General features: G+C 37.5%; 1 protein-coding gene across 1 annotated transcript in view; it reads right to left on the bottom strand.

The window, feature by feature from the left end:
- The window catches only part of LOC150079106 (sodium-dependent neutral amino acid transporter B(0)AT3-like), a 341,694-nt gene that overhangs the window by 215,210 nt on the left and 100,102 nt on the right, over positions 1 to 26,382 (bottom strand). Inside the window, exon 2 of the mRNA XM_090383850.1 lies at positions 6,434 to 6,505. The gene's annotated coding sequence lies outside the window, so the exon portion shown is untranslated. The remainder of the gene's footprint in view (positions 1 to 6,433; positions 6,506 to 26,382) is intronic.

A 26,382-nucleotide genomic window follows, 5' to 3' on the forward strand; every position in this document is an offset into this window, starting at 1 on the left:
AATAGTGTTTTCCCGGCGGGTTTTGTCAGATAAAAGGAATGAATACATCTTCTGTTTCGTCATACGACCACGAGATTGCACCACATGCGCGTGGTACCGTCGCACTATCAGTTGCAGGATGACAGGACTACTGGAAACATGGTTAAACGTAGATGTGCGCAGAGTGATCTGACTGTCGTATGTAAAGGACATCAGATCGGCGGGAAATCATTGCCGACTGAGTGGATATGTACGGGCCAAACATCATGTCGTAGAAACAAATGTGGTACAGCGTTGTTGTTAATGACAAGATACTGCGAGCAACACCCATGAGTCATTACAATGCTATGACTGAAAAATTCTAGATTTTCCACACAGTTCCGACCTCGTACCAAGTGATTTCCACTTTTTCGGGCCCTTGAAGGAACACTGAGCTGGAAAGATTTGCAATTAATGGCGACGCCCAGCACGTTGTAATTTCTTGGCTAAATGTGATAATTGAGAATTCTTTTAGGTCGGGTTAAATTCCTTAATATCATGGTGGGACAAATACTCAAACATATATGGTAACCATAGGAAAGTGGTGGGTAAGGCTGAGTAGTTTGTATCCTTTTTTTTTATACAGTTCCTCCAAATGAAACTAAAAATAATAAAAATTAGCCTTTACATATTCGCAGTATCCAATTGTTAGTTGTTCTGAGTTAGCTTAGTGTTTTTACATCAGTATGGCGGTCAGTGAATCTTAGCTTCAATTGCTATTAGATCGGAGATTCTCGATTTTTTGGTCAGTTCTTAGTAAAGTTGCAAACCTCGCAGGTAGCACAAGGACTATAATCACTGAACTCCCCACACTGGAAGGAAAAGGCTCGGGTTCAAATCCCATCAGTGACGCAAGGAAATTTTGTGGACTTTTGTCTACAATTTGTTTTCTTTCTTTTTTTTTATTTTGGAAAATCCGAGTTTTTCGTTCCAGCAAAACAAGCAAACTGACCTGCAGATCTTTTCAGAGGGAGAAAACCTTTATGAATAGGCCCCTTCAAAAGAATTGTCTTCAGGCTCAATTGCGGAATATAATTTTAGCTTCATTTCTAATGCTTTCTCCACTCTCACCATTTCTGATTCAAGCTCTCACCCATACATCTTACAACTTAAATTTTATGCGAGATGGTCGAGATGCCTTTGCATTCCCCCATCCTTCTTGAAGAAATCAAGAAGTGAATCATTCAAATTGTGCACATATAATAAACGTCGGGTTTATATCTGAATTGCCAAAAAAATTAAAACAAAGGATTTTAATTTTCTAATTTTTAGAAAATACAGAAACAAGGTTTTTCGCATTATAAACCATATTCACGATCTTCAACATCATTTACCAGGTTGATGACGTTATAGAGCAGATATCATCTTTTAAGGGCACAAAGGGTGATATTGTTGTACATGTTGCAGAGTATTTCAGAGACTGCTGGGAGTCATAGTGGAACAAATAAATACATAGGCTGTGTTAGGGTAACTAAGAGTAAAAACAGGTGCAGGTATACTTGTGTGTACACCAATGCTAGGCGTATAGTTAATAAATTTGATGAACTTGAAGTGCTAGTCAAGACATCAAAGGCAGAGGCGTGGTGTCAAAGATATAAGCAGTGCAGAATTGGAATTTGGGGAGTACAATGTGTACAGAAAGGTTAGACATGACAGGAAGGGAGGAGAGGTTATGCTGTTCATTAAGAAACACACAAATCTAAAGAAGTGCATCCAATTCATGTTGGGGGAAAATGCCATGTTGAGTCTGTTTGGTGTGAAATAAGCACTGGCAAAGGAAAAATGAGAGTAGGTTTGTGTTATAGGACTAATGAATCTGATGGGTATAATGAGCAATTGTGCAGAGAAATAGTGGGCCAGTAAATCAGTGTCTTATAATGGGGATTTTAATTTCCCAGAGATTGACTTGAATTTGTGGGTTGGTCACTCACACACTAGCAAGGCTTTTGTCGATTTATTGGATGATTGTTTTCTACAGCAACATGTTCGGGAGGCAACTAGAAGAGTAATACTCTTGATCTGATTATTAGTGGTTCTTCATGAATTAAGAATCTGCAGATAAAGGAACCATAGGTGGCAGTGCTCAGTGTGCTGAAGTGGGATTTACTCAGAGGTAACTACCATCAAGGGTAAAGGGAAGGGTTTTTGCTTTCGTAAAGGTGACTACGGTGGTCTGAGACAGTATTTAAATTCTATACCGTGCGACCAACTGATGTTACCAACAGCAAATTTTAAAAATTGGGAAGCATTCAAAGAATTAATCTTGGAGGCTACTAGGCTTTTCATACCAACAAAGAAATATTGTTCAAGGTTTAGGCCTAAATGGATGTCAGATGAACTAATGAGACATATGGCAGAGAAGAAAAATGCATGGGATACATATAAATTAATGGGTGACATGGAAGCCTATGATAGATATAAGCTGGTCTGTAACCAAGTCACAAAGGAGATTAGGCAGGCGAAGGCAGATTACGAGAAATCTTTGGCAAAGGATGCAAAGAAAAACAGCAAAGAGTTCTTTACTTATGTAAACTCTAGAAGGAAGGGGATGAATCAGATTGGTCCACTTGATATCGATGGTTCAACTGTTGATGAACCTGCTCAGGTAGCTAATAAACTGAGTATTTTGCATCTACATTCACACATGAGGAGTTATTTAGGGAGGGGAATGCCAGAAGTGTATTAAACTCTGGCAGTAAGCTAGATAATATTGTAATAACAGAGTAAAGTGGAGGAGAAATTGTTGAAGATAAACATAAGAAAGGCACCTGGGGTGGATGGAATCTATCCAGTTATATTAAAGGAGGCAGCAAAGGAACTAAGAAAAACCCTTAGTCATAATTATGAGAGCTTCCTTGAATTCAGGGGAGGTACCCATGGACTGTAGATGTTCAAATGTGACCCCAATCCTCAAAGGAGATTCAAAGGGGGATAGGTAATTACAGACCTGTTAGTTTAACTTCTGTTCCAAGGAAATTACTGGAGGCACTGGTTAAAGAAGCATTGCAGGATCATCTAGACAAGACTTCAATTATAGCTCGGACACATACATGGGTTTGTTAAGGGGGGGGGAAGTCTTATGTGGCCAATTTGATTAGATACTATGATGCAGTCACAAAGGAACTGGATGCAAAGAATAATTTTTGATATCATATATTTGGATCTTAGAAAGGCTTTTGATACTGTTGCACATGGAAGACCGCTGCACAAATTGGAACAACAGTGTGGCATTGGAGGCAAATTGCTGCTATGGATAAAGATGGTTGAGTGGGAGAAGATAGAATGGTAATCAATGGACACCGCTCTTCGTGGACTAATGTTATTAGTGGATTCCCCCCAGGGTTCAGTGTTGGGTTCATTGTTGTTTTCTGTATTCATCAATGATATTGATGATGGTATATCAGGCTTAATGTCCAAGTTTGCGGACTATACGTAGGTCGGCAGGGTTGTTAATGACACTATCCTTGGATCATTTGAGGAGAAAGAAGAAATGGCAATCACATATCTTGATTTACAAGCTGCGTTCGATAGTGTTCACATCCCAGCCTTGCTCAAACTCCTTCGAAATTACTATCACATCACAGGCCCAGTATTGAAGTTTCTGACATCCTTTCTTCAGAATAGAATCATCCAAATGTACATAGGAAAACAAAGGTATACTAGACAAATACATGCAGGCGTTCCACAAGGAGGAGTCCTGTCCGGAATTCTTTTCACTGCTATCATCTACCCACTAATACACAATAGAACAGATATGATATCATATGCAGATGATTTAAAGATCTTCACAAAAATAAATTTTACCGATGAAGCCAAAAACGCCACAGTAACCATCAACAAGACCTTATCAGAAGTACAGCAATACCTCAAGAATTTTGACCTGCAAGTGAACCCTGAGAAATCTGCCATCATGGTATTCTCTCTTAAACCCATACCAACCATAATTCAGCCTGCGATTGACGGAGTCCCGATCCCCTGCGTTGAAAAGCAAAGAGATCTGGGTGTAATCTTCGACAGAAAATTACGATTCCATCACCATATAGAAGAACTCTGTGCTAAATTCAACAAGAAACGGTGGGTTGCCAAGCAGCACTTGCTACACATTCACAACAGCAACCTGATAAAAATGTACATCAGGATGATGATTTTTGGAAGTGTACTGTATGGAGTAGAGTTGTGGGGCTCAGCTGCAGACACCACAATTAAACCATTAAAAGCCGCTGAATACTGGCTCCTGAAGTGGGCAACCTGGAAGTGTCATCTCCCACCACAGCAGCGCACAACACCGATGGCCAACGCGCTGAATTTAACCAGGTTTTCAGCATTAATGCACGAGAGAAGACTCATCTTCACCGTAAAAATGATTGCCGGGAGAGTCTCAGCACCCAACGTTTGGGACACCGTGTGCTGGCGGATTCCCCAACCAGGTCTCCGCTCCACTCCCAAGCTTCTTGCTCTTCCTTCGAGACTACATTTGAAAGATCGGTTCCTGCCTTATCAGAAGCTCCACCTGGTTCAATCCCTGGATGCTGACTTATTTAAAATCATAGATGATAAAAAGTATAGACGGATCATCCTAGATCTGCACGTGGTCTCCAGAACTACCAACTGATCTCAGATCGTAATGGCGGGGCAAGAGACTCTCAGAAAACTGGACTTGAGGAAAAGCTTTTGTTATCACAATTTGTTATTTTTGTTATTTTGTATTAGTTTTCCTTTCAAGTCAATGTTATCTGCTATGAGTACTTTTTTTTTTTTTATTATATAATTTGCTTATAATTAATCTTTACAATTTCTTTATTATCTCTGCCGTTTGTTAACCTCTGGCATGGTGCCGTGAAGGGTATTGTATGGTCGTGGTACCTGCGTGTACCGGTGAACTGTACAATAAAGATCTTATTTATTTATTTATTTACTAATGACATTACGCTGCTGCAACAGGATCTAGAAAAGTTGGGCTGAGAGGTGGCAACTGAAGTTTAACATTAACAAATGTAAAATACTGCATATGGGAAGCAGTAACCCCAGAGTAACGTATCAACTGTGTGGTACTACACTGACAGTGGTAGAGAGTGAAAAGGACCTGGGGGTAATTGTGCAGGCAGATATGAAGTTTTTTTCTGAGCAGTGCAGACGGTCTGCAAGAGTAGCTCATGGTGTCTTAGTAATAGTAGTGGCATGTGATGCAAGAAAGCAAGTGTATAAGCTTATGCAGCATCAGCCAAAAAAAAAAAAAAAAATCATACCATTCCCTCCAAATGCCTGTCCAGTTCCTCCTTAAATTTATTTAACCTGTCAACTTCCACAACGACAGATGGAAGTTTGTTCCAGCAATTAACCACCCACTGGCTAAAGGCAAATTTCCGCACATCTGTTCTACATCTGTCTTTTCTTAATTTGAATTTATGTCCCCTTAGGTTCGTAATCTGAACAAGTGGAAGGATCCCATCAGAATTCAGCGTGCTCAACCCATTCAAGGCCTTATACACTTCAATCAGATCTTGTCAATGATATACAGGAATTTTTGTAGCAGAGATAAGGAAGTGATTATCATCTTGTATAAAGCAATGGTCAGGCCACCTCGAGTACTTTATACAGGTCTGGAGGCCTCATTTTAAGAAGGATGTAGAGCTGTTGGAACTAGTATAGAGATGGGCAACAAGATCAGTGAATGGAACAAAGGCTTAAGTTTTGCAAATTACAGTGTCTGGAGCCTAGGCTGATGATGAGAATGCTGATGGGATTCTTCTTCTCGCTCAGAATAATCGCCTTAAAGGGCATAAATTCAAATTGGGGAAAGACAGTTGTAGGATGGATATGCGGAAGTTTGCCTTTAGCCAGCGGGTAGTTGATTGCTGGAACAGACTTCCATCTGTCGTTGTAGAAGTTGATAGCTGAAATAGTTAAGGCTGAACTAGGCAAAAATTTGGAGCGAGTGGATGGGTGAAATGACAAGTTCTTTTTTTTTTGCTGATGCTATATAAGCTTGCTTTCTTGCATCATGTGGCTTTGCTGATGCTAATTTGTATTTTCTGCTCTTGAATACGACGGAAAATGAAAATTTCAATAAATGCCAGTACCACTTTTCAGTAGAAGGAAGTAAAAGTGTATTACAGACAATCGCCGTAGTAGAAAATCCATAAAATTGCGATATAGTAGGTATTCATTTTCTAATTTTAACTGAGCTAGCGTCCTTTCATGACAACTGGATGACAGCCATTTTGTTTTTAATTCTGATATACTGTATATCAGTCACTTTAATTTCAGATGGAAAAATATGTTATAAATGGTTTAGTACGTTGTAAACAGTACTCAATAACAATACCCATGTTAAACAGCTTCCTGCAAATTTTTCCAAAATTACAACCCTCTTCTAATTATCTCTAGGCCAACTTAAAAGAAAAAGAAATATTACCTATAGGACAAGGCGACACCTGATAGTCGGATGAAGTTACTTTGGCTCAATTTTACTTCAGCATTGTTGGATCTGAAAGAAGAAAGCCAAGAATTCAATTAGTTATTGAAATTTTTAGTTATATGTATTATCAATGATCTCGCGCGCACAACCCACACTCTCTCTCTCTCTCTCTCTCTCTCTCTCTCTCTCTCTCTCTCTCTCTCTCTCTCTGTCACGCACGTGAGAGCATTTGTTATATTTGACGTCACATTCAGAATTAATCTAAGCATGCTAATATAACACGCAAGTCGTTATCAATTCCATTCGTGACGCTTCAGTTAAGTTTTCTGTTAAAATTGTGCAGTAGCGTTAAAATACCTTTAACTTCGTGTTTGGAAGGAGATTACATCTGATGGTAGTTCGCTCTCCCTTGTGACCTTTTCGTAACGTGTTTGCAAGTAGCTACCTACATTTAGAGAATTCAATAGTAAATATCATTATCCTCACGAGAGTATCATTAAATGTTTCCCTTACACAGAAGATACATCTCAGTCGTTACTGTTCTTATTAGCAAAGGATCTGAAATGGTTCCCAAAATTATTCTTTCCACCTTTGTTCCATTTTATCGTTTTATTCCTCCCCTCTCTTAAGCAACAAGAGATTACCCCCTTTCTATTTATATTCTCTTTTTTAAGTCATTCTTTGTTCTTGGATATCCCACCTTATTATTATAAAAATTAACAGTTAAAAAATATATATTATTATTAACTGCAAATAGTATATAACATTCCTTCAGAAAATCTAGCAGGATTTTACGAATAAGCAAGAAAAAAGATGAATTACAAATAATATGGATACTCCTTACAAGTCATATCCTTTGTAGGTTAGTTCTCATTCTTCCACTATTGTTTTTTGTATTTTTAAACATGTTCAGTTTTTAAGAGTAGTTTAGTTTAATTAGTTTCGTCACGGTAATAACAGCTTAAAGAAAATCTTAAGAAGATTTTGAAGACATTACGCGAAATTCACAATAGAATCATTGATTGATATATAAAAGGAAGCTATTGAAATATGGATAATAGACACCGCCTGGATACTATGGCGAAAACGCTTTTCACCAAACTCTTTTTTTATTTAGAAATACAGAGAAGGGAAAGGAAACCAATGCAGCTATCTATCACAAGGAAACTTTGCAGTTTATCTTTTTTGGCACATTTTATAGATGTGTCAAACGCCGAAGTGGTTCTGTAGTTAATGTTGTTTGACACTAAACCCTCGTATACTGTTTATGGATAGACTATGTGATATGTATGAATAAACATTGTTAATGAAATTTAGAATGGCTTGACAATTTTTTTTTTAAAGACCGAAATATAAAATTTCGTGAAAATCCATTCACTGAATTTTCATGAAATAGCCGTTGAGTTAACATGCGAACAGACGGAGAAAGAAACAATGACTGTTGGATAGATTTCTATTGGTCCGATTTTAATTAAATTTGGTAATCGTCAACAAATCTTTCCAGAAGGTCTAAATATAAAATTTCATGAAGATCTATCCAATGGACGGGCTGACACGAAGACAATAGGCGCATTATACATATATGCTAATGCGCCTAAAAGCAGGATTTTTGTACCTATACTCCATTCTTTGAACTTTTTGACCACTCATCGTACTTAGTGACTGTTTAAAATGGTTACCATCAGTTTGGATGCACAGCTTGGCTTGTGTTAGGGAATGTCTAAGTTTCCGAAGAACCTCCGCATTATGAAAGTGTCTTGCGGAATTTGAAATTCACTGAATTAGCTCATCTCTTGACCTTCGTTCATAGTCGATGCGTTTCATGTCATCTTATATATAATAATCTAAGGAGTGGAGATCCGATGAATGAGGTGGCCAATTCAGTGTACTGTTGTGATATATCGGCCTGGTGCGGTGGGGAACCGTTCATTCAGATTTCGTATGACATCTAAAATGCTTGGTTGCTCCATCACGCTGGTAGTACATCTGGCGTCAGTTGATTTTGAAAAAATCCTACATAAATGTTGCCTATCAAACGTTGTACCGGTAAGGAACAGTACGTGGTCGAAGCCTTTACAACGTGTCCTCGTTGAACAAAAAGTAGCTATGCAAATGGACATGCAGCTAACCAGCTGCAGAATTCCAACCGCTTACCGATGTCTGCAGGTTTAAGACTTTGAATTAGTTATATATGGTATACGTAAAATGCTTTATTGTTTAATTCTGTAGATGTTCATGCACGAACCCCTATTCCGTTGTAGTGGACGTCAGCGAAACCTTGGTGATGATCCAGTTTTTCACAAAATTTGATGAATTAACACTCTTCGAACTGGGATTCTTCGCTTCAGAAATTGCTGCTGATATTCCTCAATATTAGCCTTGGCATTACTACTTCAAAACCCGCCCACAAAATGCATATCTATTTTTTGTTAATTGGGAAACGAAATTGGCATATTTTGTCACGTCTGTTACGAAGAGCTTGACCTGTCTGCACTCTGTGTTAGTTCACGTGCTGCTGCTATTGTATATTGGCATAAACACGTCGATGTCTCGTACATATTACATTTCGAATACCCATAGCTCTGTAACCGTTGAGGCTCGGATCTATATCGATATGACATTTTACACTGAAAATGAGTTTTTTCACAACATTGCTGAGTTGGCCGAGGATTGCATGGCTTTTTCTATCGGAAACTTGTTTTTTAAATCGGAAGTTTTCAAATACGATATACCGATGTCTGATGGCTTTAGCAGTCTCGGTGCAAATTTTAAATAAACCAGCCCAACCCTATATAATTATAAAGGAAAAAAGACGCTCAATACCTCCCGCCAGTCTGCCCGGTAAAACAGCGGTTATTATCACGGTCTTCCCCACACCGTGGGTGGATAAGGTCCGAGTTCGAATCCCGTCAATGACGCGAACTGTTATGGGCTTTTTTTCTCTCTGTGACAAACTCATCTGAGGGTATTAGTCGGTTTCGGGCGTAGATGGCAAGTCCACCTTCCTCCCGGGAACTCAGATTTTTCGTCCAGAAAAAAAGGCAAACCGATCAGAGATTATAGGCAGTTTATGGACATAGTACGCATAAACAAATGAGTTGATTCTCGAATGGCCATAATATGACAGTTTTATTTTAATCACCGGGTGCAAAACACCCGGGTTCGAATCCCGGAGACACACTAATCATAAAATTAAGACCCATTAACTTTAATGGGTCTTAATTTTATGATTAGTGTGTCTCAGGCGTGGATAGTAAGGTCCCCTCCCCTCGGTTTTCTTCCAGCAAAACTGGAAAATCCATCAAATGGGCACATAAGATAATTCTTGGGTGACCCTAATACATTCGTTTCTAGAAGCAATCTTAACAATTGCTGGTCGTTCAACACTCTTTATTTCAATAGATAACAGGCATATTACGATAAATTTTAGGATTAAAATCCTTGTATATGCAGAGTATGCATTAAGAAAGTATGCTTAACACAATGAATTCATATACCCAGAGCCATGCAACACAATTCTCACGAAATAAGTTCATCGTTGACGGAAAGAAACGTATAATAATGTTATACACTTTCGGAAAATCGAATCGGATCAACACAGAGTTAGTTTTTAGCTATGACCAGATTCTTCCATTGTCATTGTGGCTGTGGGCCATAACACAGTAAGCGAGCTGGTTATAGTGCTATAAATGTGACTCCCATTATAGAAACATATGATCATCTCATCTTCACATATTACATGGTGATAACGGCCATCACTTTACAGTACCTTTTGTAGAAGATATTGAATATGTGATTACTCATAATAAATGATCCTATAAGTCCAGAGAAGGGCATAGTGGTAAGACTCGAGCCAAGCGAAGCAAGTAGAATGACTGATGGTATAGCCACTGCTTCTGAAAGCTGTTTGCCTCATACCATCACCGTTTAGCTAGTGATTTGTGCTAAGTGCATCGGCAATAACGATCGATACGGGAATACCTGGTGGTTGTCTAGCGACCCCGCCATCAATGATAAGTAGCATCACTTGGAATCAGACACGAAACATTAGAGTTAGATCTTGCTTCGGTGCTGGTCAAGTAGTTAGTATCAGTAATTGACATTGTCGCTGCCAGTGAGAGAAGAGCCACGCATATCTGGGTGTCTGTAGATATCGAAATAAAAGGCTGTCACGAAAATAAATCAAGGTTGTATACCAATTATTTGGTGTAAACTACTCGTACCACTCCTCATGGCCATTTAGCTAAATACTGTCGCATATCCTCGTTCTCACTATTGGGTAGTGTAAAAGGTTTAATATATTTGTTTCGTGTTCAACTTCAATTATCGCATCTTTTCCATATTCATAGTTTTCTATAGGTTCTAATTCTAATCGAAGTATTCTAGAATACGTAAAGTGCGCAAACATCCTTCCCAAGGTAGTAAATACTCCTGATACCTGTATGCCATTTTAACCAGATGGCTGAACAACAGTAAACAAGGCTACCTATCGCAGTTTCCACCAGACGATTCACTATAACCATCGAAACTCTTGATAGGTGTAATCTCCTCCCCAAACAGACGACTTCTGCATCCGTCATGTACCTACTTGCACATGACTCACGAGTAACGCCCAACCTCTAACCACGATTGAATAACCTCAAGATGAGCAATAGGTTCATACCAGCTCAAGTGGAAGAACAAAATGCTGATCTTCAAACATTGGCTATGCACGCAATTAAAGACGTCAGATAGCAGAGCAGATCTATCTGTTTTCTCTTTGTGCAGGAGACGAACAGTCACTCAAAACCATGGATTGCAATATCTAATCTCAACTTATCTCAGTCGTTCATGATGAACACATTTGCTTCCTCCTGTGAGATGAGTCTGACTAGCCTGAAGATCCGCATCTTATCCATAAACGGATTGTAATGTACTCTGATGAATCGCTGATTTCATACTTGACCATACTCGGTTAAAATATGAAAAACTGAAATTTGTATACTACTAGACTTTAATGTTTATGTTCTTAACCCTTTTTAATAATTATTTACTTTCTTTACTTTATTTCATTTAATTTCTGCACTAAATTTAAGTGAATGCTTAGCCTACTTATATATCATATTTCAACCATCTGTATAAGTTCCTGATTTTAAACGTCTCTTAAATCCCTAGCGTCTCAGGCTGTGAACGATCAATTTGCCTCTGCTGTAATCATGCTTAATTATAGCAAACAAATGAAATAAAGATTATGTATTTATATGTGCCAGGTTATTAATCACACTGTAATTAATTTTACGTGAAATTCTAACTTTATCAGTATACGAGGGTGGTAATAAAGTTTCCAGATTGGTGTTGTTGCGGTCATGTTCGATGAATTTGAAAACAAGCGGAAATGGTATGTTGTGGTCCAAACTTCTAACAGATGGTAGTACATAGATTGTCCAGTAGGCTGGCAGGTTGCAAGTAACAATCAGTTTCGATAGTAACGTTAACTTTCCGTGTCACGATTTTGCAAGAGCAACAAACGAATATGAAATTTTGCTTTAAACTAGGAAAATCCGCAGAAGAAACGTATTTTCATACGTTTGTTAAAATGTTAAAAAACTGTTTATGGCGATGAAACGTTAAGTCATACTGGTATGTTTGAATGGTATAAGCGGTACAAAGACACTTAAGGATGATCGCGATGATCCAAGAAGTGGGTGTCAGTCAACTCTCGGAATAAGGACAGTTGCAAAAGTGGGAAATTCTGGCAAGAGATCGTCGTAATACCCTCAGATGAGTTGAGTTGGATATGAATGAGGAGGCGATTCTTCAAATTCTGCATGAAGATTTAGAGAAAAGGAAGGTCTATGCAAAATTTGTGGTGTACAGCCTTAGATGAGGAAGCAACGAAGAGTGTCATCATGCGAAAACTTCATCCAGACTTTGTCAAGACAATCCTAATTTCCTCGATTCTATTTTCACTGGCAATGAGTGTTTTTTATTTCAGTATAACTTAGAGACGAAGCTTTAGAGCATATAGCGGACTTCAAAATCATCACCAAGGCCCAAAAAGTTTCGTTTACAGAGGTCCAGGATCAAGATGACGCTGATCATGTTTTTCGACAAACTGAATTTGATTCACAAGGAATTTGTACCCGAAGAGGGGAGAGAGTCGATGCTACTTTCTACATACAGGTGCTTCAAAGACTATTGAAGCACATTTCCTGGGCGAGGCAGAAATTTCGAGAGAAAGGCAGCTGGTTCTTGTTGCAGTTGCACGATAGCACCTCCGCTCATTCCGCACTTGTTGTGAAGACATTTCTGATGAAACATGGTATTATACAAATCAACCATTCTCCCTGCTATTCCGATATAGCGGGAGAGCAGGGAGAATACTAGCGGGCTTCTTCCTCTTTCCCAAAGTGAAAACTGCCCTCAAAGGAAAGAGATTTCAGGATGTTGAAGATATAAAGAAAAACTTAACCGCCGAACTGAACATCATCCCTTTAGACGCCTTCGCTGACTCTTTTTCAGAAACTTTTAAAACGGCGTATTAAGTGCATTCAATTAGATGGTGATACTTTCAATAAAATAAAAAAATTCTGAGCTCCTTTACTTTGCGTTATTTTTATTGCACGAGTCCGGAAACTATTTCCATATCTCGTATATAAAGCTTGCTGCCTGTTCATAAGCAACATCTCTTTGTAATATAAAGAAGGCCATTTAATGTTTGTATTTTTACTTTCATCATGAGAGAGAGCCTCACTGTACTAGAGAAATATTATAATAATAATTCTCCACATTTTAAATTATACTTGTATTTTGAAATGTGTGGCAAATTTTGTATTGCAGTTTTCAAATTCAGCACTCCATATTTGGTATTAAAGTTTGCCTCTTAAGTTTGAAGTTGTGACACAAATTTAAATAAGCAGCTTCTAAATAGTATGCTTATTAGGAGATGATCAATCTGTTTTAAATGATGCTGTTTGTTTTATTTAATTTAATTTTTGTTCAAATTTCGAAAAGTTAGAACTCACAACTCCTTATGCACTGGTACGTGGAGATTTTATAAAAATAATTCGTAGACCCTGGAATTTATAGGAGTTGCAAGGCCGGCATGTGAAATATGACAACTGCTGGGGAAGGGTCCTGTTTTTCGACAAATTTGAGCTTCTAATTTTTTAGCTACTCAAACAACACACTTTGGAAACTTGAAATTGTAAACCTATAGGTGATGGAGTTATGGTGTGGAAACAATCTCATATTATGGATTGGATCCACGTCTCATTTTTCATCAAAGAGAAAGTGTCAGCGCTAGAGTACCTTTCTATCGTGAAGGATCAATGTCACCATATGGTGCTTTTGTATTCAGACAGTGAGACTATCACATTCTCCTGAATATTTTCTCAAATAATTTGTAACACCTTACCCAATAAAAATTCATGCGATCTTATTAATATGGTATCCAGGATGTGGTATCCGTTTTCTTACAATGTGAGAGATCAGTATCACTGAAAACATTTTGCTCTTTTTTAAATATTTACCTGTTCTATAAAAATTCTCTTATTTTACAAACAGTACATATCTGTAACAAATATCGTTATAGTTTTACATTTCAAAATCATTGCTCTGTTACAAAGGCCATTGCAGCATTATAGTACAATCTACAAGAGTTGCTAAGTATAATAATAAACACAAAGCTGCTGGTCCAGTATGTAAGATGCCTTACCCGGGTCATTTTGTATGCATTTTCCAAGTGGTCACCCGCTTCCCAATCCTACATTAGGAAATGCCTTGGTTCTTTTTGCAACACTCAGCATCACCACATGGAAACATTCTAACAGTGCTCAACTCCTTTCTTGGCCAATGGATACACCAGATCTACACCACTTTGTAGATAAATCTCAACTCCGATAGCTGTCAAAGACGGACAACATCCGGTTCTCTGGCCTAAATATACCCATCAACGGTATGTTCCCTACAAACATCTTACAACTGCGAGATTCACTAAACCTTGTCTATGAAAATCTGTGTGGTGATACGAAATATATAAATATGGTGATTCAAACGTCACTATCCCTTATCCTTGAAGTTCTTTTGTTGAGAGAATCTTCATAACTGCTCAAACTTCTCTGAAAACGGTCGACGTATATTCACAACTACATAAAATTGGAAATAAAACTTAAATAGAATTTAGAGTAACAATATTATAAAAATTAATCTACTTCTTCAATATAAGAGACCGATAAGTTCTCTGGTTATAATGAATTAAATTAGCACCCATTTGAAAGAAGAGGGTACTAATATTAGCAATCTACTGTAAGATGTAAAATAACGTGCAGTCTTCACCTTCTTAGCCGATATATGGCTATTCATCGGTGAGTTACATAAACAAACTTAATTAAATAAATAATATGAAAGTACTCGTGTTTCATGCTTTTTGCGTGACAGGCATGAAACGGGTGTTAACAGCTATATGTGGAATGCGTGTAGCTTCTTTTAACAGCTATACGAGGAAGCTGCATGCAACAAATTATTCTTAATATTATTTACAGGTATTTAATTCACACTGCTGTCCAATCTGTGAATTAAATACTTGTAAATTCGTTGGCTATTGAGACCGCAATGGAAATAGAAAACGCATTTGATATTAAAGGCCAAGTGAAGACCCTTCCATTAATTCAGGGATCCGTATTGTACTTTTAGCAGAGGCAGTACATCAATAATTCATTCTTCAATGTGAAACAGTGGAAATATATGCTGTTAGTCGGAATTATGCTGCTGCGATGAATATTTAGATGAATCTTATTTCAATGTTGAGATAAGATTCATCTAAATTATCTCTCACTCATATAATGAATGCGCAACATCTTTATTTAACAGGCCTGACATTCTTTGGTATGCAAGACACCAGAAAGGTCATCTATAGTAGATGAAGTAAAGGTTTTGAGCGAAGGTGTAAACTAACATCCCATAATCTTGGTGTAGTTATCTTAAGTCTATTTTAACCCTGGTACCGAGACTCATATCCCTATAAAATAAAGGTTCGGACTTTAGAAACCGCTTTGCCATGTTATGTGGATATTAGCATTGCTTGAAAGAACACTAGCTACTTCGGAAGTGTTTCTTCATGTGTTAAAACAAGTAGAAATAAAAGAAAAGGTCAGAGCTGAGGGTGTCGTAAAATATAGCCTTTTCCAACACATTAGCATTTAAGTTATATATTTAAAAATTAGTTGTTTATTTTAATGGATAAATTCTTATTCTTTGTCCACCCATACTCATTTCATGGATGGAAAATCAATTAATCTTTAGTTCTTTGTGTGTAGTGTGTACACATGGGGTTAGTCAGAAACATAAAAATCATTTTTTTCTCAATGTGTGGAAAAGTTCTTTATACAATTGTAGGCAAGTGGAATTTTATGACCTTTTTTTTTCATAGTGAAGTAAGTGAGTTGATAAGTGTCCGGCAAGACTACGTGGTTTTTTTTTCTTCTCTCGAATGCTCTGTTTTTCGAGGAACTCTAAAGTGCACGCGCAATTTAAAACGATATACCGATGCCTTATAACCTTAGCACAATCTGTAAATGTAGTCTTTTCAAAATAGACTTGTCCTTCTAAGCGTATATTGCAACTTTAAGAGAGACCAACCAAAAATATTTTATTTAATATTTACAACAAGTGTTTAAATAACTTTAGTTTCCTTTCATTGCTTGTTAGTTAGAAACACTAACTTCAGTATCTTGCTCAGATATTTTGTATGGTAACATCCAAATGTAGAATTAACTACCTTTGCCATTAAGTTAACTGTTTCCGCTAACTAGATTCCAGATATCTCATTTAGAACGAGTAAACCACATTCTGGCAAGAGATTTATATCAGGGCTTTGAGTAATGCTTGGAAAGCAATGTTAGCTGTCACCAAATAGACTCGTCCCTATAACTGCATACTGCAACTTTAAATGGGACATTAAATAAAGTGTTCTTTCCCGGTAATAAAACTGGCACTAGTCGTTTAACACATGGTTTGAAAAGTTTATGGGTTCGATACTGTGAGGTGCGTAGTCATACAGCCGATACACAAAATGAACTTACTACAGTCATCACAATGCAAATACGAACGTAAAGCTCACTGAATAGGATTTTTCTGACAAGGCTTTGTACACAATAATGGAACTTTACTGATCATGTTAATGATGGAAAAATTTCTACTATACTTAGAATTTTAATTTAGCGCATTACATGCAGTGATGTATAGGGTGGGGCAGGTAAGCGGTTTTCTGGGTACCCGTGTGGTGGAGAGGATTGCGTCACCCGACATTCTCTTGTCCACATTATGTCACTTAGTAATCATGGAACAGTAGAATGGTGCACAACGTGCTTTTGCCGTCAAGGTATTTTACAAAAACAACGACAATTACAGGGTCGCTCGACGTTTATTTCGCGTTCACTTCATGCATACGAGCCGAGATCCTGTACCGTCTGTTCATGTCATCAAAACATGGTTAAGTGATTTAGAAGAAACTGGTTCTACTCACGAAAAGAAGCTATGTAGAATGAGAAGTGTCCGTATACCAGAAAACATCGCAGCTGTCAGAACCGCTCTGAGTCCAAAGCGTTCTGCACGTCGGCATGCATTATCGTGGACTTATCCAATAGGAGTATACGACGAATATTGTACCAAGACATAAATTTCTATCTCTATAAGGTAATAGGTATTTGAAGAGTTAGCCTCGCGATCTCCTTACTCTCAAAACTTTTTGTCAAGAAATTCTAACTCAAATGGATCGTGATGAAGATTCACAATCTATGGATGGCTGATGAACCTACTTTCATCTAAACAGTTTTGGGAAAAAGCGAACTCTTGCCAATTCCTCCAGTGATTATCGCACAGTGACTGGGTTACAGTGTAGCGTGCAGTTTTATCTCACGGCATTATCGGCCAATATTTTGTTGGAGATGATAATGGATAACAACTGACGTCAGGTAGCTAATAATCGTAATTTTTTTTTTTACTGAACTTATAGGCTTCCTGAACTTAGAGGCCAGTTGGTTTAAACAAGATCGTGCGACGTGTCTCATATCACCAGGGTACTCATCCCAGTGGATACCATACGACTGTTTTTCATAACCACATATCCACGAATAGTGAGATTTCGTGGTTTCCAAGGTTTCTGTATCTGTCACATGTGACTTTTTATGGGACACTTTAAAAGTCAGGTACTTTTATCGCGCATACAGTATTGAAGAGCTAAAAGAAAGAATTAATGTGAATGATTTCTGTATATATTTTTTGTATCCGTATGTCCCAGGAGTCAATTGTCATGCAGGCACAAAATCATTTTTTGTTCAACAAGTAGATTTAATGGTAATAAAATTGTTCATATCATCAAGATTAGCTGCCAAAGGAGCTGTAGGGAGAGGCTTTCTATGACCAATCAATCTTTCTACAGGTCTGTTAGCCAGTTTCATTTGGGGCGAGGCAACGAAGGCCAAAACGCGTCAGTATATTGTGTGTGTAAATTACCTGTTTTATATACTGTATTCGGTTTGTCTATTTCGTAGATGAATTTTTTTTTAAATCAATGTTGCACAGCTGTAGTCAATTTGGTTTCACGGAACCAGATAACATACTGAGCCTGTCCTAGTTTGGTTCGCTATATATGTACTACATGTTAGAAGCTCCCTTATGCGGTGACTTCATTAAACAGTGTGCATAGGAAAAAGTTTTACATTCATATCCATTTTGACCACAATATTTTTTAAAATATTGTGTTCAAAATAATCTGATTTTAAAATCTTTAAAAATTTTATGGACTTACTTATTTTGTGATAACTCTGTGTACCGAATTAGAATTCAATAATAAATGGGTTGTTTCATATTTAAAAACAATTGTTCGTTCAAAAAAGGATCATAAGCTAATGAAAGAACTTGTAATAATTGTTAAAGAGTGTTTATAATATTTACTATTGACAAAATGATTCAAGGAAAAGGTTATATGCCATTAGCCATAAAAAATAAAACTTTCTCCAACTGTTTTTGGCTTTCTTCTTACACTTTGTCCAGTCCTTTAAATTTATTCAAACTACCTATTTTCACAGCACTGAGTAAGAGTTTATTATGACAATCATCCTCTGGTTGAAAGCAAATTTCGGTACATTTATTTTGCAACAAAACTTTTTTCAATTTATATTAATATCACATTCTGTATCCTTTGAGAAACAGAAAAGACGCTATCGCTATTTAATTTATTCAACCCTTTTATAACCAGTAATCACTTTAAATAGGTTCTACGCAAACGCCTAGTCTCCAGACGCTCCAATTGACAGAATTATTCTTTATTGGTAAGAATACCTCTTCTGTTCTCCGGCTAAACTTGTTGCTCTTCTCTTTACCCTAAATACGTCTTTTCTAAAATGAGATTTCAGATCTGTATGCAGTATTGCAGATATGGCTCATTGCATTATATAAAAGGATAATCACCTCTTTGTCCCTGTTGTCCAAGTTTCGATAAATTGGCAAGAAGCCTATAAAGTGTCTTAAGCAGTATGTCAACACTAGTCAGAGAACACCATATCGGACTGGACAATTACCATCCAGTCCCTTCCTTATCACGTTGACTTTGGTGTTACTCAGATGGTATACTATTCTGGGATTACAGCTACTCAAATGCAGTCATACTTTTGCATGAATTGTTTCAGCCATCTGTCTAGATCTTGAAGTAGCATACCCTGATTGATATCATCAACCATCCTGCCCACATTTGTACCATCATAAACTTAAGTCATTGAACTCGTTATACCTAGGATATCAGTATCATTTATAAATGTAAAAACAGTAAGGGGGCTGAACCTATGTGATATCCCGCTATCACATTAGTCCATGAAGAGTAATAGCACTTATAACGACAGTACTGTCTCCTGCCACTTGACTATCCCATAGTAGTAACTTATTCGAAATGCCACATTGCTCTAATTTATATAGCAATCGTTCATGTGAAACAGAATCAAAATCTTTAATGAAATTTAAGCATATGATGTCAATTTTTTTGTAACCAGTTTCTTTGTGATGACTTAATAGTAGCTAATTAGGTTGGTCAAGCATGAGCTCGCTTTAACAAATAAATTCGGTCACTATCTTATAAATCCATTCCTATCGACACGATCTTTATTTATTTTCACTGCTGACTCCATTATTTTTCCTGTAACTGAAGTCAAACTTAGGAGAGATATTTGTTCGTCTCCAGTCAGTAAAGTCTTCCCCTGAATCCAAAGAAACTCTCATCGCATTTAGCTAAATCTTTGATCATTATTTTCTTTTGACATAATTGGATCAGTCTCGGGTGCATTTTTACTTCTAGTTGCAATAATTTCTTTTCCAGTTTCCTTTCAGAAAATTCTGATCCTGCAATGTTCCACTTCTGAGTGAACTGCCAATCCAAAAGTTCCACTCAATATCGGTAAAGTTAAAATCCTCCATAAGACATTCTAATTGGTGTTCAGCTCTGTTTGTCTGTACAGTTTTTCGTTATACTTGTTACAACCGTTTGGGCTATAATATATCCCTGCACTCGTTGTTGTTTTCTCAATGGATACTATTGTACGAATTATTCCTCGCCATATTTTTTCTAATTTCGTGTGTTTGAAATATGGTCCGAATAGACTATTGCAATAATTTACCTTGGCTCTGCTTAAAAGGGTTTAACACCATAAAAGTAACATTACACCACTTATATACTTGTGACAGTGATGTCGATTCATCGCCATAAATTCGTCCAGTTTCCTGTTTTCATTCAAAAAAAATCTATGAGCGCTGTCTAACAGAACTTCCTACTTTCCTTTTAGATATGACAACGAGTACTGATTTAAACTAACCCTGTCCTGCCTAATATAAAACTAATGGTTACAACACTATCCAGTGAGAAAATCTGCTTTCTTATTTCTCTAAATATCAGTACACTACTTCTCTTTACAGAAATACGCTTTTCAGAACAGCATATGCATAGTAGAACATGGAGGAAAGTCGCATTTTCGTTCGCCTTATCTTTTATAAACGTGCAGCTTCATAGAAACTGTTGTATTTTCAATTCTATCTTTATTTAGTAACGCAGATTTTAATCAGCGTCTACACAAAATGACACTGCATTTAAAACACGCCAGTCTTTTATTCCTAGTCGAATCGAAAAAGTGTTCTATCAATCTACAGCAAGCCAACACCAAAGTGCAGTGCGTTCTACATCGTGATGTGCTGTCTTTTGGACTAAAGTTCAAGCCAATCCCATTAATGTAATTATCTTCAAATGACCTGAAATGGCTCCGAGGCTGTTCCATATCTGTCACGGTTCTGGTTGCTGATATTACCATTAGGGTTCTAAAAGCGTAGTGCGTGCAAGTGGTTGAGTAGAGGCGATCGATGTATTCTTCACATCCACGACGTCTTTTTATCATAGTTTGTGGTGAGTGAGTCTGCCTTCATCGTATTGATCCACACTGAGCAATTAGATGATAGAAATACCAGTGACGTACTCTTTTGTACCAAAAACGGCACAGGCACTCACGTTGTGTGAATGCGTGTGTGTGTAGGGAGAGAGAGAGAGTGTGTCAAAAAATGTTTGATTTTACTCGATCAAAAAACAAAAGAAGCGGCATAAGCACACTACCAAATTCGAAAATGTGACTTTAACACTCTTGTGATAAATGTCACCAATTAAAGTCCGATTCAGCATATTCATTTTGAATTTTCACTACCAAAAATTTTTCGTTGTTGTCATTGACGGGATTCGAACTCAGTTTTTTTAAGCCTGGTGTGGAGAGGGCAGACGATTCTACCAACTGTGCTACCCACGAGGGCAAATTGCGTCTTTTGTCAGTAAACTGACCCTCTCATACGCTGCAAAGAAACACCTAACTTTTGCTAGCTGCTTCGTTTTCTGTGATTTTTTACTAAAGTTAGATGAAGATTGCTGTGCAGTTTTTAGCGTTAGCTGTTTGTTTTTGTTCTTTACGTTTATATTATGTAAAACAAGAGAAGGTATACCTGTAAAACTTAATTTCAGTTTAAATTATTCAGTCTCTTTGGACACGATAAAAAATAATTATTTTTTTAAATTATATTGTACCGATTCAGAAATTTATTTATAAAAAATAGCTACAAATTATAACTAAAGTTTTTTTTTTTTTTTTTTTTCTCTTCATTAACTACTGCTTTTTTTAAAATTTAATTCTTCATAATTTGGTCCGTTCATGTTTAATTAAGTGAAATAATCAGCTTAAAAAAAATGTCGGTATCTTTCAAACATAAACTTTGTTATTAATACAATCGCGTATAACAAAGGGGAGAAATTAAATTAAGAGGTGGGTCACTTTAAGCTACAAAAAATGAATATTTTATATAAGACGAATGTTTCAGGTATTTACAATCTATATCAGTACTCTTTCAAGGGTGGGGACGAAGGGGCTGCATATGTGGGTTTGTGTAGAGCTAGAAATTCGCGGTTGGGCTCTGGCATTGGTTAAAGTATTTTCGAGATTAAATCAATTACAATTATTTCTGATAAAAATACATTTGAGATTCTCTTAACTATTTAGTGATGGAATAAATAAATTTGAGCGAAACATGAGTAGACTAGCGCAGTCCTGATTTTTGTTTGTCTAATATTGCCATGTTCCTTAAATTAAAAACCTTAATAAGCTCCACCTGGCTAATAACGTTCTACTGACAGAAATAAACAAGTAAAACGAGAAAACCATCATGCAAAGATGGTAGCGATGTTTCAAAATGGATTTCCTGCTGCTGACTTGTCGCATCTCACGGAGTCGGGTGTGATTAATGCCATTAGCCGAAACTCCCAACTGTGAAGGCTCGTGTATTCTGCACGCTCCTTCTACATTAATGCGTTTGACAACCCCTCAATGTGAATTATTCATGGACTGTGGTGGATAGCATTCGACCGTTCACCACGAAGTAACAATTCGGCTGAGTCGTCGCAGTAGCTTTAGAAAAGCCAGCTAGCTCATCACTAGTGTGACAAAACAGCTAATACAGGCTGTCCTACATCCTTCAGATGTTGATATTGCCCCGAGACAATATCCATCTAGTGTGGCCATATTTTCTGAGTCAATGAAATTAATATTAGAAATATTTTAAACGTGCCTATGTTTCTATTTCTTTTCAAATACTACATAGATTTCGTGTTTCGTTCTCTTATCTGATTGTTTTTTTTAGGAGCATTAACAACTAAGACCATTTGCTGTGGTCATTCCCTGACCTTTCCGCATCCTCCGTATTTGGTGGTCACGGGCTCTAACCCCGGTCTAATCAAGAAGCGTGTGCTACGCACTGCTGCTCCTGCCCACGGAGGTGGCACTTCTTATCTGAATCCTTGGATATAACCATATCCCTTCTCTACTTTCTTTTCGCTTTTGCACTTATTCTTCGGGGAAGAATAAACTTTTTATGTTTATTCTGTTTTTTTTTTATCTATTATTCCCTAAAACAGATACATATCGGAAGATATATCATAAAACAAATAGCAGTTATCCATTTCTTTTTGTAAAGTATTGTAAGTGATGATAAGAGACCTTTCATAACAGAACTGAGCGCATTCTACATTCTGCCAACTGAGCTACTGCCGGAACGTAAACTGAGCTGTGTGGATATGTGTTGTGTCTTGCGCAAGGCGGCCCCTAAACGTTAGGTCATCTCCACCATGGTTCTCTGTGATGACTCTGTACAATGGCCAGAAATTTCAAGACTCTGTATAATGGCCAGAAATGAGTGTAGTGTTAAGTTTGCGGCAGTATGTGCGTTGTGTTGTTTAGCTGTTTCTGGCCGCTTTGCTGCCAGGAAGCAGCGATCACCAGGAAGTCCGCTTCCCAGTACTTGGGCCCGCCTCCTCGTGGCGTGGACATATAATACAAGTACTAAACTAAATGTAATATTTCTAGCACCCATAGGAATAAGCGCAAGTCCTATGGGTGCAATAGTCTTCTATAATCACATACGGTGGTGAATACCACAAAGAATCCCCGCATCCACTGGAGAAAGTGTAATAGCAATGGATGCCAGCAGTTCCCATACCCAGGAATATATCTCTCTCTCTCTCTCTCTTTTTCAGAGCGCAAAAGGTAGAGAAGTTTTTCCGAGAAAAATTTCATCAACGTACCTTACATTACTTGAGGGGTGCTAATCGCAACCTGCATTCGCGCAATTAAAGAAATTTAAAACTACAAAATGGAAAAACGGCCACCACACTTATAAGCAAAAGCTAGAACCCAGGGAAACGCGGTGGTATGGGATCCTGCCAAGTTATACGCTACTGCTGTTAAATAGCTCTAGAAAGTCCTCCCTTTCACCGCCCATAAGTAAACACCGACACTTACTAAGAAAAATAATACAAGTTTTTAAGGAACTTCATTGGCAAATTGTTCACTGAGCATAAGCCACTTTGAAAATTTCCAAACGTGAGAATTTGCTGGATATTCTGGTTTGCTATTATCAGCAATGAAGCCAGATTTAACTAAAATTACGAGCTTAAATATAGACAATATCCTATAACCGAAAACAATTCAAGCAAACTAATTTTGCATGAGTCTTTTCCATGTGAATTTTATTTCCAATTTTTAGTTTGCTGTTTCAAATTCCTTTAAACTATTTATCTTAATCAGGTAGCAGTTCACACCTCTGAAGTACCACTCGTTGCATTTAGCAGCAATTTCAAACGTTGTCTAAAATCGTTGTATTTTAAACAGCAGTAGTTTATCACAACCTTTCCCCTCATCATTCCCAATATTTAAAATAAGTGGCTGCGTTTCCGAATTTCATATTGAGTTCTGTCTTGTCTTCCGACCAAGTTTTGCGTTCTGAACTTACTTGTATTAGACCACTTATTCCTTGTATTAGACCATTTTCCCCTCCAATTAGAGCATGACTTTAATTGGAGGGGGAAAAACATATTACCCTAAATAGAGTACAGTGAGAATATGTACAGAAAAGACAGATATGGCAGTAAGGAGGAGGGGAGGATTGACGCTTTTGTAAAAATCACGTAGATTCCAAAAGAGTACACACATTCCAAAACAATGCAATCAACAGACAGTTGTTTCAAAGATAATAGTTAATCGGTCCAGTGTGTTATATGTTACCTGCATATAACACACTGGACCGGATGGTGATCAAAACGGGTTGCGGGCACTTCATTTTTTTTGTGTTAGTTGAGGGACAGCATTAAAGGGATAGTTTCGTGGTGGTCGTAAGTGTATGTCTTTTGTTATGCCTCGAATATGTGGAGAGCCCACGAACCATGACGACTCCTAATTTTGTACAGTGAATATATTAAAGTTTAAAAAAAAATCTACGAATAGAAAAACTGTAGTGTGTCCCATCGTATCATCATACCATCCTTTATTGCTCCTTTCCCGCTTAGTGGATGGAGACCTGCCGGTTCCTTCCCAATCCATCCTCCAGAAAAGTCTTCAGAATTTGGTGTTGAATCTGGGAACAGGATAACTGGGATTGCACCTGAAAAGCCTGTTCAAGTAAAAAACCCCACGTTACTTAAATAGTAAGAATTGGAAGACGTAGATCTATCCAAGAACCATTGCAGAACTCCTGAAGACTCGTTTAAAAGAGCGGAATCCACTGGATATTGTGTGTCCAAAGAAACTAAAGCTATAGAGGGGTCAGCATACTGTACCTGTAAATTTCGTGCATTCTATAGTCAATTTGCCTATTACCTGGACGAAAAGCACGATTTCGGGAGAAAAAACATCTAAATCTCATTTTAGACCGGCTGTGAAAAATGCCCAAAATATATCTGCCGTAAGTGATAGTATTCGGTTCCAGGCCTTTTAAACCTGGTTTTCAGGTGCAAGACTTACACGTACAGAAAACGATGTCAGTGTACATAGTTGTAAAATCTCCGTGCTATTTTGAACTGATGAAGAAATTGTAATTAGTCACGATCCAGAAGATTGGATTGTGACAATTCCCAAGACAATCAATGGGAGCGTACGCCTATCGATTTCTGTTGTGTACTCTATTCATATTAAAGAAGACTACAGATAAAAATGTATCAGAGAAGATCAAGTAAGACCAGTACAAATGGGCTGCATATGGGACGGATTCAAGATGTGGGGTTCTTCTGGGGTTCTTTCTGTGTTTGAAAGGTGGTTTAAGTAAGTTCCCTTTCTTTCTCTGCCTTTGGGATAGCAGGGCAGTAGATCAACACTAGCCAAAACTGAGTTAAAGCCTGTCGCGAACGAAGTGGCGTCAGCTGCAGCTTCCCTAAAATTAATCCCTTGGTTCCAACATTCCATATCACGCTGGGATTGATCAAACAATTTTTAGAGCACTGACAAAGGTATATGCCTTATCAAAGCATATACAATCTGTGTCCAAAATTGTCCGATGCAAAAAAAGGTGGCGTATTTATTTGGCAGCAAGTAAGGCAGATGTTGGCTTCGCAAGGATTGGAAGGCGAAGTGACTGATGGTGAGCTAATTCCCTGGAGATAATTTTTTTCTTGAATGAATGGCTTTCTTGATAACCTTAAGGGTAAAAAATTTCACAGAAATAGTTGACAAGTTGATTGAATTTGGAAAAATGTTATGACTGATGTCAATCACGTTTCATTACTTGCACGCTCACCTGCCTTTTTTTTTTTTTTTTTTTTGTTTTCAGACAAAATCTGGGCGATGACAGCGAAGGGCGTTGGTGAGAGATTCCACCGGTGATGGGCGGCGATCTGCTGTTCAAAATAATCACACAGACCACCAAAGACAAACGTTTAAATGTATAATTTTAAGGAATTTTTTTAATAATCACAGGAGAGTTTCCACTTGCTTTGTCATTTTCAGCTTGTTTTTTACTTGTCGCAAAGATTAATAAAGAAGTACAGAAGTTAAGCACTGTTAACAATTAATATTGATACAGTACATATAGGTTAGTGCAAAAGCATCATTTTAACACATCTACCAAAG

The sequence above is a fragment of the Mastigoproctus giganteus genome, chromosome 10, assembly GCF_048544385.1.
Source record: "Mastigoproctus giganteus isolate SK-2022 chromosome 10, ASM4854438v1, whole genome shotgun sequence".
NCBI lineage: Eukaryota > Metazoa > Arthropoda > Arachnida > Uropygi > Thelyphonidae > Mastigoproctus > Mastigoproctus giganteus.